Source organism: Rhinolophus sinicus, chromosome 13, assembly GCF_057876585.1.
Source record: "Rhinolophus sinicus isolate RSI-liver-muscle chromosome 13, RSI-T2T, whole genome shotgun sequence".
Classification (NCBI taxonomy): Eukaryota; Metazoa; Chordata; class Mammalia; order Chiroptera; family Rhinolophidae; genus Rhinolophus; species Rhinolophus sinicus.
In genome coordinates this window covers 51398017-51411874 of record NC_142513.1, presented here as the reverse complement: position 1 = coordinate 51411874, position 13858 = coordinate 51398017, and the positions used below count along the sequence as shown (strand labels likewise).

Here is a 13858-nt window from a genome sequence, read left to right as displayed (position 1 = left end):
TGTGGTGAGAGGGGGACAGACAAACACAGAGTCCTGCAGTCAACTTGGGATATAATCCCAGTGTATCAGAGCAGAGGGGGAAACAAGCTGAGTTGAGTGGTCCAAAGGCCCACTCAATACAGAAATCTTTCTGCACAGAACATATTAAGTTATCGTTCCTGATTGGTCACCCTCCTTGTAGGGGGATGACATTTCCCACCTGATGCTTTGTGACAAGCTTTGTTCAATAGGGTGTGAGTGGGCATGAAGCCAGCCATGTCCCAGCAGAAGCTCTGAGTGAGATTATGAGTTTGGCTCTGCCACTCTCTCTTTCCTGCCCCTGCCATGAGAGTAGCAGGTCCCAATGCAGGGACGCTCTCTGTAACAACACGGCACGGCTATGAGCCACTGAGATTGTGGGGCTGTTTGTCACAGCAGCAAAAGCTGACTGGTACAGCCCTTGACAAAAAGCGCCCCAGGGCCCACCTGAACACTCCAGAAACAGGTACTCGCTGCTTTCCAAAGAGGGGAGGGCCTTCCTGAGTGGTGACCATCACTCTTGAGAAGGCCACTTGTGGGCTGTGGGGAGACTAAGCTGTTGAGGCCATCAGTTTGAAAGCGCTCCATGAACCCTTTACTTATCTGCCTAACATTTGCGTGTTGGAAGGAAGCCGAGAAGACACTAAAGCACCCTCTCCTACTCTGGGCCCTGCATGAGCCTCAAACACTCCTAGCTCCCAGGAGCTCACCCCTCGACAAACTGGCTCAGTTCTAGATGGTCAGCTCTGATAACCAGTCAATTCTTCCTCCTCAGTCAAAACGATCCCAAGTTCCACCTGCAGCCAAATCTGCTCATGCCATCCCACTGTTTCAAAATGCCTACGGTGTCCTCTCACGGGCAGGTTTCTTTAAGGAAGCATCAATGGTGCCAACAGTTTCTTCCTCTCCACTTCCCGCTTATTCGCCCATCCAGGCACGGCGTAGTCACGGAGGGCTTCCCAAATGCCAGGCACTGTTCTAGGTTCTGATGAGGCAGTGACCAAAACAAAGCCCTGCCTTCTGCCTCTTACCATTCTAACGGGAACAGATAGCACATCAGTAAACAATATGTACAGAATATAACATAATATAATAGAGCACACAGAACCAGCTAGACAATCAGTGTACTAGGCTCACTGCCCAGGCGGAGGTGAGTAAAGGGACATGGGGGCCAGAGGAGACAAGTATGGGACATTATGTTGATATGCGGAACGTCAGAGTAAAATGTCATTCATTCCACGTCCAGTAATTGGGAAGGGAACTACAGTTCCATAAAACCATTTTATTACGATTACAACGTAAGCCTCATTTTTTTTTTTTTTCACCTGTGCCCCCTACAAACCTTAAGAGCGACATTTATTAGCCAAGTTTGATTTAGCAGCTCTTCTTAAAGGCAATAAAACTGTAATTAGCGAGGAAGCCACCATTAACACTTCCCGAATTCGGGCCACCGTGCCTCTTTCCTCTGGAGTCAGAGGGTCCAGCACAATTCAGGCCCTTGGCACACACTTCAAGTTCAGTCATTCCAATCAGATACATCGGGCAGCTTCGTCACTAACTGAGACCCTGTGTTCTCCTCGAATTGCTGCAGCAGCAAATTGCCATTAACGAAGGGGCTCAGAACAACACAGAGTTAGGATCTCACATCTCTGAGGTTGGAAATCTGACAGGAGTCTCACTGGGCTAAACTCAAGGTGTTGGCAAGGCTGGTTCCTCCAGAGACTCTGTTTCCTTGCCTTTTGCAGCTTCCAGACGCTGCTCCGATTCGTTGGTTCATGGCTCTTTCCTCCATCTTTAAAGCCAGCAATGTCGAGTTCAGTCCTTCTCATGTGGTATCATGCTGACCTCTTCTGCCCTCCTCTTCCACTTTTAAGGGCCCTTGGGATGCCATTGGATCGACTCAGGTAATCCAGGAAAATCGCTCTAGTGTAAAGCCTGCTGGGTGGCAACCTGAGTTTGCTAGGACTGCTGGAAAAAGGACCACTAACTTGGGGGGGGGGGGGGCTGAAAATGACAGACATTTCCTCTCTTATAGCTGTGGAGGCCAGAAGTCCAAAGTCAAAGAGTCAGCTGGGTTGGCTCCTTCCGAGGGCTCGAGGAGTCTCTTCCACGTCTCGCTCCTCCGTTCTAGGGACAGTCGTCATTCTTTGGCATCCCTCAGTTTGTAGACATGCTGCTCCAATCTCTGGCTCTGTCTTCACATGGTGTTCTCTCTGTGTCCGTGTCCTTACATGGCCATCTTCTTATAAGGACACTAGGCAGGTTGGAGGAGGGCCCGCCCCACTCCAGTATGACCTCATCTTAACTAATTCCATCTGCAACGATCCTACTTCCAAATACAGGCACAGCCTGAGATCCCGTGGGTTAGGATTTGAGCATCTTTTCGGGGACACAACTCAACCCGTGACATAAACTTAATTCCATCTGCAACCCTCACTTCCCTTTGACATACAACCTAACACATTCACAAGTGCCAGGGAGTAGGACGCAGACATCGTTGGGGGCCATTATTTTGCCAACCACATTCCCAGTTCTGAGAGATTTCAGCTTCTATCCAAAAATTCAGTTTCTAGTCAAATCTCGATTCGGCTGATACTGAAACGAGGCAAAGATCTTGTGAAATCTGCTGATGTGTGACTTTGTTGTCACAAAGCATCAATGGCACCTTTTGGATCACTTTCTCCTAATACAGTTACACGCTGGATATCAAGGGAATCTCAAGTCTGGATAACCCGAAAAAGCATACTGGGAGGTGATCTATTCTCAACAACTTCCAATCGTGAAAAACCGTGGGAGATGTTGTATTTCAACCTGACAAAGGTTCAGGCTGACACCTGGTTTGTCCACGGGGTTCAGTGTCAACTTTATCCACCTCCAAAAGGTATCAGTAGGAAGGATGTGGCACTGGCTGAGGAAGGTCCCCTAATTAGCTAAATTAAAGTAGAAACAGGATTCCCATTTTGTCAAAAAATGCACATGACTCGGAGGCGAGAAATAGGGAAAACGGCAGAAGGCCTGTTTGGGTACTGAACCCTATGACTTGGGATGAGTTATTTACCCCCCGTTGTGAGGACCAGATAGATGATGAATTTCTGATAGGAAAAGCCCCAGGGAGATGCCCGGTCCAGGGGTGGCCGCTGGGGATATGAGTCCCTCCCCCTTCTCTCTGTGCAAGGCTGCTGTCCACTGGGCTGTGGCACTCCTGTGGGTGACAAAGCCTTTCCCAGGGCACCTGCAGTTTCAGTCACCATGAGGGCCTGGGGGTGACGAGATGTGGCAGAGGCCGGGTGGCCCAAAGCCAGACCTCCTGGGCCCCTTCCCCACAATACCAAGGAGAACTCTAGACAGTGTCAGACTCTCCTATCTGCCCGAGTCGCTCTCCAAGCTCAGGGCAGATTGGCGCCAGCAGCTCTGTTTCGAAAGCAATCAAAACGTGACTCTCACGTACGCCATTTATAGTCCCTGAAGATATGTGGCTGCTTTTATTGAACAGCTGTCTGTGAAAGGAGTGGGGTGAGCAGGTACAACTGGGACCGAACACGTAGGGTGTGACGTTCTCCCAGGGGAACGAGAGCGACGCTTTCCAGCTGCCCGTTAAGCATCAACGCAGCATTTCTCCATGTAAAACTGGAGCGTGATGAGTTCTCATAGCCATTTCCTGGAAAGTAATATTATTCACATATTTGTTTTTCAAAAGAGGAAATGAAAACCTGAAGTGCATTGTGAGGCGCGAACATGCTGTCTGTGAATCTGAGCCGTTCTGGAAGCAGGTAGCTCTGCCTGAAGGGAGGTCCGTCAATGCAGACACAGTTCTGTTTTCTGTTTTGTAGGCCTAAAACTTAGGACTGCTGAAAGCAACAACTTGAAATCAGCCTTCAAGACTGACAAACACACTGATTTCTAGGCTTGAGCAGGTATATGATCAGACCAGCCCTAAAAATTGAGATGGGTGATGGGCCAGGATCTGAGAACTTTCCACATTTTCCTTCAAAGATCCTTGGGTCATTATGATTAGTTCTCATTTGCTGTGGGAAGGAGGGAGGGAAGGAGGGAGGGAGGGAGGGAGGCAGGGAGGGAGGGAGGGAGGGAGGGAGGGAGGGAGGGAGGGAGGGAGGAAGGGAGGGAGGGAGGGAGGGAAGCCTTCAACACTTAGCTAACATACGGTTGAAAGGAAAATGTTTCTCTAGATCTTACACCGGCTAACCCTTTTGAGAGCCTCCTGTGTGCCAGGCGGTGTCTTCAGCCCTTGACAGGACCCAACTTGTTTGATCCTTGCAATGGTCCTATGTAGAACCATTCTATAGGTGAGGAAATCCAGGCACAGAGCTGAAGTGGCTTGCTCAAGGTCACACATCACTAAGTGGAAGAACCATTTTAACAGTTCCACTGAAATAGAGGTCACATGTCATGCATGTAAAGAGGACAATTCAATACATTCACGGAGTCGTGAAACCACCATAACAATCAATTTTAGAACATTTTCGTTGTCCCGAAAAGAAACCACATACCCCTAGCTGTCATCTCCCAATATCCACCTGCCACCATCCCTCTCAGCCCTAGAAAATCACTAATTTTTCTGTCTCTATAGATTTGCCTCTTTTGGACATTTCGTACAAATGGAATCATATACTAGGTGATTCTTTGGGACTGGCGTTTTTTCACTTAGCATGGTATTTTTTTGTTCAATTTATAGAGAAGGATGCAGTCTCATTGTGGCTTCTTCTTTATACCCTTCTTCATAGCCTTAGTTATTCAGCTAGACCTCAGCTGGTTCTCAACGATGGTTGTTCTACAGTTTAGTTGTAATTTTGATGTGGTCATGGGAGGAGGCAAGCACAGAGGTTCCCTACTCCGCCATCTTGACCGGACGCCACAGAGCATAAAGTTTTTTAGGTTCATCCATGTTGTAGCATTCCTTTTTATTATTGAATAATATTTGACAGTATAGATATATCATATTCTATTTATCAGTTCATCAGTTGATGGACACTTGGCGTTGTTCCCCCATTTTGGCTGTTATAAATAATACTGCAGTGAAGACCTGTGTACAATTTTTGTGTCGACGTATGTTCTCATTTCTCTTAGGTGTATATACCACGGAGTGGAATTGCTGGCTATGTTTACTCTATGTTTAACGGTCTGAGGAATGACGGACTATTTCCAAAGTAGCTGTGCCATTTTGCATTCCTCCAGTAGAGCGAGCATGAAGGATCTACATTCTCCACCCTCATAAATTTTTGCTATTGTCTGTCCTTTGGGTGATAGACAGCCTAGTGGGTGTGAAATGGGGAGCATGCACACCAACAGGGGTGGGAAGGAGAGTGGGGTAGGGAGGGGTCAAAGAGGACTTTCAATGTGTCTATATTATTACTGAAAAGATGCAAAGCAAATACAGCAACCATGAAAATTTGTTAAAGTCGGCAAGTAGAGACGTGGGTGTTTATGAGTTAATCTCAGTCCTTTTCTGCACACATGAAAGACTGTATAAGAAAAGTCCTTACACAAATCAGAGCCAGGCCAGTACGGACTAGCTTGGCCACAAAGAGTGACCACGACTGTGGTCAACTGAAAATGCATGACCCAGTCTCAGAGGCAGCCATTGGTCCCAGCCTCCTGGTGCCATGTGGCTGGGTGGGTCGTGTTGCCACATCATTCCTTTTGAAAAGTACAGCTGAAAATCCCGAGTCTTATTGCAATCTCCAGATTTTAAAATGTTGCAAAGGGGCTCTAAAACCTTAAGACACCTCTGTGGGTCAAGACCTGTCTGCTGTGGAATTCAGCCCCATGGGCTCCAGGCTGGGGCCTCACACTTTAATATTCTGAGGCGGTGCCCGTGGCGGTCCTAAATCCCAGCCCAAGTAGTCGCATGTGTATTTTCCTCCAAGTGTCACCTGAAGAGGCCACTCTGTACCATTCGCTTGCCACACAGGTCCTCAGTCATTGTTTCCTTTTTTGCTTTGGTCCTCAAACTCCTATTACACACACACACACACACACACACACATTTGTCGTTTTTCTTATTTTTTTTTTTTGCCTCAAGATTAGTCCCGCGCATTGTGTCCTAAGAATATCAGGGAAAAAAAGACTCTTCCAGATTCACTGTGTGGCACTGTTTCCCCAAGACACCAGTTTGATTGGTACCAGCCTGAAAAAGACACCGAAGTCCTGACCCCAAAGCGGGTGGTAGAATCCACTCAGAGGCTCAGTTCACACCAGCAGGAGTCCCTGCCCAGCTGTCCCAGCTGCCCGGCCCCACAAAATTATTCCACGTGAAAACACGCCAGCAGACCTCCCCGACACTCCACCCCCGCCACTGCCCCACTTTGGCTATGAAAATGCTCAGAATTTCATTAAGACCCTCCGAAAATGTTCCTAGCGGGGGTTCGCTAGTCTTGGAGTGAGCCAGCTCTGCGTCTTCTGGAAGGGGGGGTGAGGAAGGGAAGGGCTGCACCGCCATTGTGTTTAGAGGGGCACAGGCAGGGCTCCAAGACGACCAGCCTGCAGAGCTGGCTGACGGGGCTCCCAGCTCGCCCTGCGAGGCTTCTGGCACACAGCTTTACGAGCGAGGGAATTTACAGCTCTGCCCGCCTCCCCACCCACGACTACCTTTAATGGCAAGCCTCCCGTTTGCTTCCTGCACCCCTCCTGCCAAAGGTGCTCCCCAACTCCTGGAGAGCAGACAGGAGCCAGCAAGGCCCCTCGACAATAACCTCCCAGGTCACTCTCTGTGGGTCTATTTGCAATCGCTGCTGTTTTATAATATGCTGCTGCATTAGAAGTGGTGGGCCGGCTGGTCGTGTCCATGGTGAACTTGAAATTTCTCAGGGTGACCGACATGACCTCCAGGCTGGAGACAGCTACTGACGCAGGACCCAAACCCTGCTCAGTGGCTGGCGTCCTGAAGTGCCCACCTTCCTGCACTAAAAGGACCCTGGGTGAACATAATGTGTTGGAACAGCCCCCAGGTCACACAACAGCTCTGACACGGGGCAATCACTCTGCCCGATTTTACCTGCTTCCTCCTTGACTGCTCAGATTCTGGGAGCCACGCTGCCTTCTCGCTTCCCCACGGCCTCCTCCTCCGTCATTCTCCAAAGTATCTCGGCCCTCGCTTGGGTTAGTTTTGGCTCTTTTGCTCCCTGGCTCCCTTTTATTAATTTTTCGGCAGACTTTAACCTATGCCGTGGTTACCAGAGGTACTTGGACGCAGGGGAATGCTGACTGCACCCTGGGGGACCCGGGCCTGTGTGACCACAGACTAGAGTCAGTGGGGAGCCCCACCACGCCTCTGGTGCTGGGTAGCTGTGGTCACAAACCATTCCTCTTTTCTCCACCACCAAATTCCAGTGGCCCCTCCTTTTCCAGAGACCAGCCATGCAGGGTTAGACCTGGAGGTTAGCTCAGACTGACCCTGGCGCTATGTCCGAACAGTCACTAAGTGCCACCAAGCCAGCCTCGCAAGAGGTCTCAAGTCAGCTTCCCTCCGCCATTTCCATGGCCACGCTGGCATGGGGTATTGTGACAAGTCTCCTACTGGCTCCTTGCATGTGATCTCTTTTCCCTTCCAAGTAATCTGTGCACATCTGCCACAGGAACCGCCATGTGACTCTGTTACCCCAAAACCTTCAGCGGCTCCCTAGCGCCTCCTGTCTTTTATGTCCTGGGCCTGGCACTCAACGCCCAACCTTGCCATTTAGTCCTTCAGCCCATCATTCCACCAAGGACTGCAGACGTTTTCAGGAATATGTGCAAACAAACAGAAATGAGACTCTCGAACGAAAAATGAGAATTAGGCCAGATCGGGGTCAGAGAACTCCTCGCTCCTCAGACTGTCTGCTATTTCCTGACCGGAGAGGCTGACCTCTTCCCTCTGGCTGATGCACCTTCCTCATTGCTCTCTACTAGCCGATCTCATATGCCTGCCCCTCCAGGAGCTCCTGGAGGTCTTACATGCACACGCCGTGATTTTTGGTACCACTAAGGTTCCACAAATAGTCTGAATGGTGCTGTTTTCCCCAAGAATATCTTCACCTTGCTATAGAGGAGAGCCTTCTAGGAGGCAAGAGGCTCCGTTCTCATTTGGGTTCACTGCCGAAGTCTGCGATGACACTGCTCCCCAAACTTCCCCCAGGTTCAGTCTTTCCGTCTGTGAAATGAGACGAATGGCTCCTCATTTGTTTCTCACGTGGATGTGCCAGCGCTGGGTCACATATAGTCACCCTGTTCTATCACCTGCCATTTGGATTGACTCAGGCCTTTAGCAGGCACATCACAGAAAAACCCAGGTTCTGCCCCCCCTGCCCCCCAACACGTCGACTTCACAGACTGCCCACTCCTCTTCAGGGATGGGTCTCACGGAGGCAGTGTGGTTTGATTGCACCCTAAACGTCGGCTCCAGCACACTGGAGAGATACTGTATAGTAAACGCCGCTGGCTAATGAAACCACCAGAAGTTCCCTATAAAAAGTTACAGAGGGACACATCCATGATAAAATATTCGTGGCCTTGATTTCACTTCCCAGAACGGTTCAAACATCCCAACCACATGGAGTCACAGCAGATGCTAGGCACATGTGCTTCAGGCAAGCGAATAAGAGACAACAATTAGTGTCAATTAAGTTCCCAATAAATTATGTAACGGAGCTCTTCGGCCACTCAGCCCTGACTCACTGGCTGGGCCAAAATCAGTGAACCTGGTCCAACCCTATTTAGAAACTTTGGATTGCTTTGGATAATTCATGTTCTGAGTAAATTGCACACAGCCTTGGCATGAGAGGAACTAATGAATACCACAACCACTTTCAATTGAAAATAATAATTTGTTAATAATTTGAATAGCTAATGAGCTGCAGAAACCATGTCCCTGAGTCCTCCATGTAGAAAGGAAAGGCATTTATTTTATTTCTGGCTTTCCTAAGTCTGGGGCGTTGAATCATCCTGTACACTTTTGAGATTTTTTTATTCAGCAAGTATCATGTCAGGATGACGTTTTCACTAGAACACTGCTTCTTTTCCTTAATTAAAAACAAAAAAAACAAAAAAAGAGGGTAAGGGGGGTGGGGGGTGGGAGATGAGGGTAAGGGGGATCAAATATATGGTGATGGAAGGAGAACTGACTCTGGGTGGTGAACACACAATGGGATTTATAGATGATGTAATACAGAATTGTACACCTGAAATCTATGTAATTTTACTAACAATTGTCACCCCAGTAAACTTAAAAAAAAAAAAAAAGAGAGAAACAAAAAACGAAACAGCTTCCTTTGTATCTGTTCAGCGAAAGTGTTTCTACTGGATTGGGCTGGAGGGATTTCCTACCAAGAGGGACATACCAGACCGGCCGTCCCCCTCCACCTCCCCACCCTATGTCCCCACCTTCAAGAAAAGATGCTTCTACATCACGCCTTGTTGTGGATGATTCCCGTCTGAGCTTTATTCCTAGCTCTTGGGAAGAACAGTTTCCCAAAAGAACCTTGTGCCTGTTGAGGACCCAACAACTGTTCTTTGGAATTTAATTGAATTCCATGGTTGTCAATGAAGAAAATGGAGAAGGGACCCGCCATTCCTAGAATGATCTTTGTTCTGGCCTCCAGGGGCATCTCTGTCTACACTGTCACACATTTTAGGAATCACTTCTATAGCCATATGTTTTATGTACTTAGTTAGAAATTATAAATACAATTCATGCACATTGTAGAAAATCTGGAAGGTGCGTAGAAACGTAAAGCAAGAGAACCGAAGAACACACACCATCCTAGTCTTTTTTTCCTACACTTATTTTCTTTAACCTTTATGTCATACCATACACAGATCATTTTATATTTTGCTTATTTCACTCTTGGATAGCGGAAGCAAAAATCTTTTCTCACAAGTGATTGTTTTAATGCTTGCGTAACGCCCCATCCTATAGATAGAACCAAGGTACTTACCTAGTACATAATTGTTGGACATTTGGATAGTTGCCAATTTTGTCCAAGTTTTGGATGATTTCCAAAGGGAAGACATTGAAGTCCTGGGTCCAAGGTGATGCATGATACATTCAAAAGACCAGACAGGACTGCTCGGAACTACGCATAGTGGGGAGCTCATGACACTAAAACGGGTGACATCTGCTTCAGTGGCCTACTGAAGCACCAGAATAGGCATTTCTTGCTCTCTAGGTGCTCTATGGATGCTCTAAGGCTATAAAGGCACTGGGGGAAAAAGAGCTCAGAAATCCTTCTAGGTCTCTCTTTAGTCTTCCGATGTTCATGAGGCAGCAGCATCCAGGCCACTCACCCTTTACCCCCATCTCTGACTTTGAACATACCCAGCGAGGCAATGTTTTGGTAGCATGCAGCCTTAACAAATACGTGTTCCAGTTTAAGTTGACCAGCTTCAAGTACAACAAGTCGTAAGAACAATGCAAAATGGACCCTCTTGTAGGCAGATGCTTTGTGCTTTTGTCGTCTCTTGATTCCCAATTGGATGAAGGAAGGGAAACTCCTGGGAAGTGACCTGCCCAGAATCACACAGCCAACGAGAGGCAAGGGGGGCTCTCCCTGCATAGTCTACCCATCTCTGGTGGGATGTAACACAGCTACTCCTTCCTGGTACCTGCACACAAATTCCAGGAGGGCATCTGTCCCCGTGGCCCCAGACACAGGCTCTTCCCACAGGACTGGAGCTGCCTTGTTTCTCCGTCAGCCTTTCCCATCCAAAGGAATCTGGAACAGAGAGGAACCTCTTCATCTGAGGTGAGCCTCAAGTGGACACACATCGCACACAGCAGGCGCTCAGCTAAATCTTGTTCAATAAGTGAATGAAAGAACAGCTTCAAATGCTCAGGCTGCGTTGAATATCAGTGGAAACCCTCAGGTCTCCCCACTTTTGAGTGACTGCCAGCTTTGGGTGCTGTATCCTGTATATTTTTATTTCTAGGTAGAGGGGACTTTTGCACTTAAATATATTATTATCAATTTCCAACTTTATTGCTTTGCGATCGGAGAGTATTGTTTGTACTATTTCCATGTCTTTGAACCTACTGACGTTTTCTTTGTGACCAAATACATGATCATATTTTGTGAAGGTTCGATGTGCACTTGAGAAAAAGGTGCATTCTCTATTATCGGGGTGCAGTGCTCAATACATATGTCTTCCCTTATTCATTATGCAGTTTAGGTCGTCTATATCCTTCCTTATTTTCTATCCACTTGCCACTTGATCTGTCTTATAGTGAAAGTGATGTATTAATATCTCCTATGCCCAAGAAATTTCTATTACAGAGGGTGCCAAAAAAATGTGTACATATTTTAAGAAAGAAAAAAAACTGTATTAATATATATCAATAACAAAAGATGAATACAAGTTACATTTGACTTCTGCATCTCCTGTGGTTTAGGATTCACAACTATTTCTGGTATAACTGGGGCATAAATATTCATAGCTATTACATCTTCATTGTTAAATATTTCTGGGTCCGCCTTTGCTTTACTTTTAGCTCTACAACTAAACATATTACATGTTTACCATCAGCCCTTTTACCAAAGTGTCCCCCAGTTATCTCTTGGTTAGATGAAGAGCATCCTATCATAAAGGGATTGGCACATTATAGCCTGAGGGCCAAGTCCCTTCTGATACTTGTTTTTGTAAATCAAGTTTTATTAGAACACAGCCCTGCCCACTTGCTTATATATGGTCTGTCTATGGCTGCTTTTGTGCTGCAACAATAGAGGTGAGTGGTTATGACAGAGATCAGATGGCTCGCAGAGCTGAAATATTTAACATCTTCCCTCTCTAGGAAAAGTTTGCCGGGTCCTGTTCTAGAAGATTCCTCCAGAAGGGCACATGCATAGAGTATCCTCAGCTCCTGCATATTTAAAACTGGTTTTCTAAAGCCTTGATACATGAAGGACAGTTTTGCTAGCTATAAAACCCTCAGTGTCACATTTTCCTTCTTGGTCTGCTGTGCTGTCGTGACCCCACAGACAGCTAGGAGTCTCTGTGTCACCCCCAGGAACCACAAGGGTGACAGAAGGGAGAAAGAACAGTGTGGCTGCCTCGTTTTGGGATGAGCCCTGCCACTTAACAGCCATACGTGTCTGTGGACCTGATTCCATGGTCATCCCCGCCACAGTCCTACCAGAGAAGTCATGACAGGCTGACTAACTCCACAGGCTGGGCCGCAGACAGACCCACCAGGGGCCTCCTTGGATGTAGGCAGAGGAGACCAGGATCCAGCTGCAGCTCCATGGTGACGGGCCATCAGACTGCTCCTGTTTTCCAGGTTCACCCATAGTGCTATCACAGTGACTTGCTAAGGGCTCTGCAGACCTGACTTGCACCCCCAGGGACAGTCTGTCAGGCACGGGCTGTTCTCATTAAACCCTCCCTCATTTGGAGCAAGCACGCAGCCTTCCTTTCAAAAATGCACACGCAAACCATCGGTCTAAATCACTGATCTGTCCTCCAGGTGTGCCAGGGGTTGACAGCAGGCTGAGACTGCGTTCCGGGGACCTGCCCTTTTATCCATTTGGGATACTGGAACCCACTCTCAGACTCCTGGCTCTTCTCCCATTGGCCATGATGTCTTAGGTCATCAGCAGAGCCTTGGAGGTGACATCTGTGGAGTTCTGCAGTCACTTAGATTGGATTTCCTCCTGAAATGGAGCTTTGCACACGTCTAAAAAATCATGACGATAATGGTGATCATAAAAATGACATATTTAGCACTTACTGTGTGCCAGGAACTGTCTAAGCAACTTGTTTCTATTAACTCGTATAATTCTCATGACAGCCCTTATGAGGTGAGTGTTCTCTGTATCCCCCGTTTTACAGAGGCTGAGTGGCCTGGCTGAGGTCCTCCCGCGGCAATTGTGAAGCTAGGATGGGAAGCCAGCAGCTGAATCCTTGTTCTTGAACTTGGACACACACTGTTTCCTGGGGTTCATGCTGTACCTTCTCAGAGACATTCTTGGCCGCCAAGCTTCGTGAGCTTTCTTCTCCCCGTCCCAGTTCTAACCCCGTTCTCCTGGTTGCAAAGCAACAGTGGGTTGGGGCAGCATTTGGGCCTTACCAGGCTTATCCTCCCCAGTTTTCTTTACTTTGGAGTTTACTTTAATAAACAACAAAACACCATCTTGGTTGTAAGCAGGGCTCGGCTTGCAGGCCTCTGCCTGCCTGGCCCACGCTGTCAGGGGCCACTTCATCCTCTACTTGGCCTTGACACATGCTGCTTTCCCTGGCGTTCATATGCCTTCACATCTGACTCACCCAGAGCTGTCAGGTAACCCTGGTCCTGTATCAGTCTCCTCTCTTATGTCTTGTTGGGTCTGTCCATGATTACGGGGTCCCAGTCGACTGTTCCAGAATTCCATCTACTTGCTGAGCTGTAGCGACCCCTTCTTTAGTGAAGGGATCAGAATGAGCTCTACTTTGACCTTTATGTTTTCTGTTTCCTCAAAGCCGAGGGGTGTGCTTAACCTTACTCAGAGTTCTCTTTCCCAACGGTGTGGTGAACTGAAAATGGCACGGGCAGTCATTGCTCCCAGGTTTTTGTCACTGTCACACCTTCCTCCTTCCTGGTTTGCCAGAATTAAAGTCAGAGTCATGGGCCCTTTCCCCAGCATCCTTTATCTTTTCAGAGAAGAGCAGTGGGGATGCCTTGTCTATGAACTTTGGTGACCAGCTGTCTGAGCCTCCATTTGCCTCTCCCCACCTCCAGTTGCCCTCTCCCCTCAAAGGTCTGGGTTCTGGGCCTTGTCATCCCAGAAGATGAGATGACTGATAACCTTTCCTTCCTGGATTAGCCACACTCTTCTTCCACTGGAGGATTTCTGCATACGCCGTGGAATTCAAGTCA

The 13858-nt window shown here is 47.9% G+C and overlaps 1 protein-coding gene across 3 annotated transcripts in view; it reads right to left on the bottom strand.

Moving 5' to 3' along the window:
- The window catches only part of ADAMTS17 (ADAM metallopeptidase with thrombospondin type 1 motif 17), a 255794-nt gene that overhangs the window by 28763 nt on the left and 213173 nt on the right, over positions 1 to 13858 (bottom strand). The window lies entirely within an intron of this gene.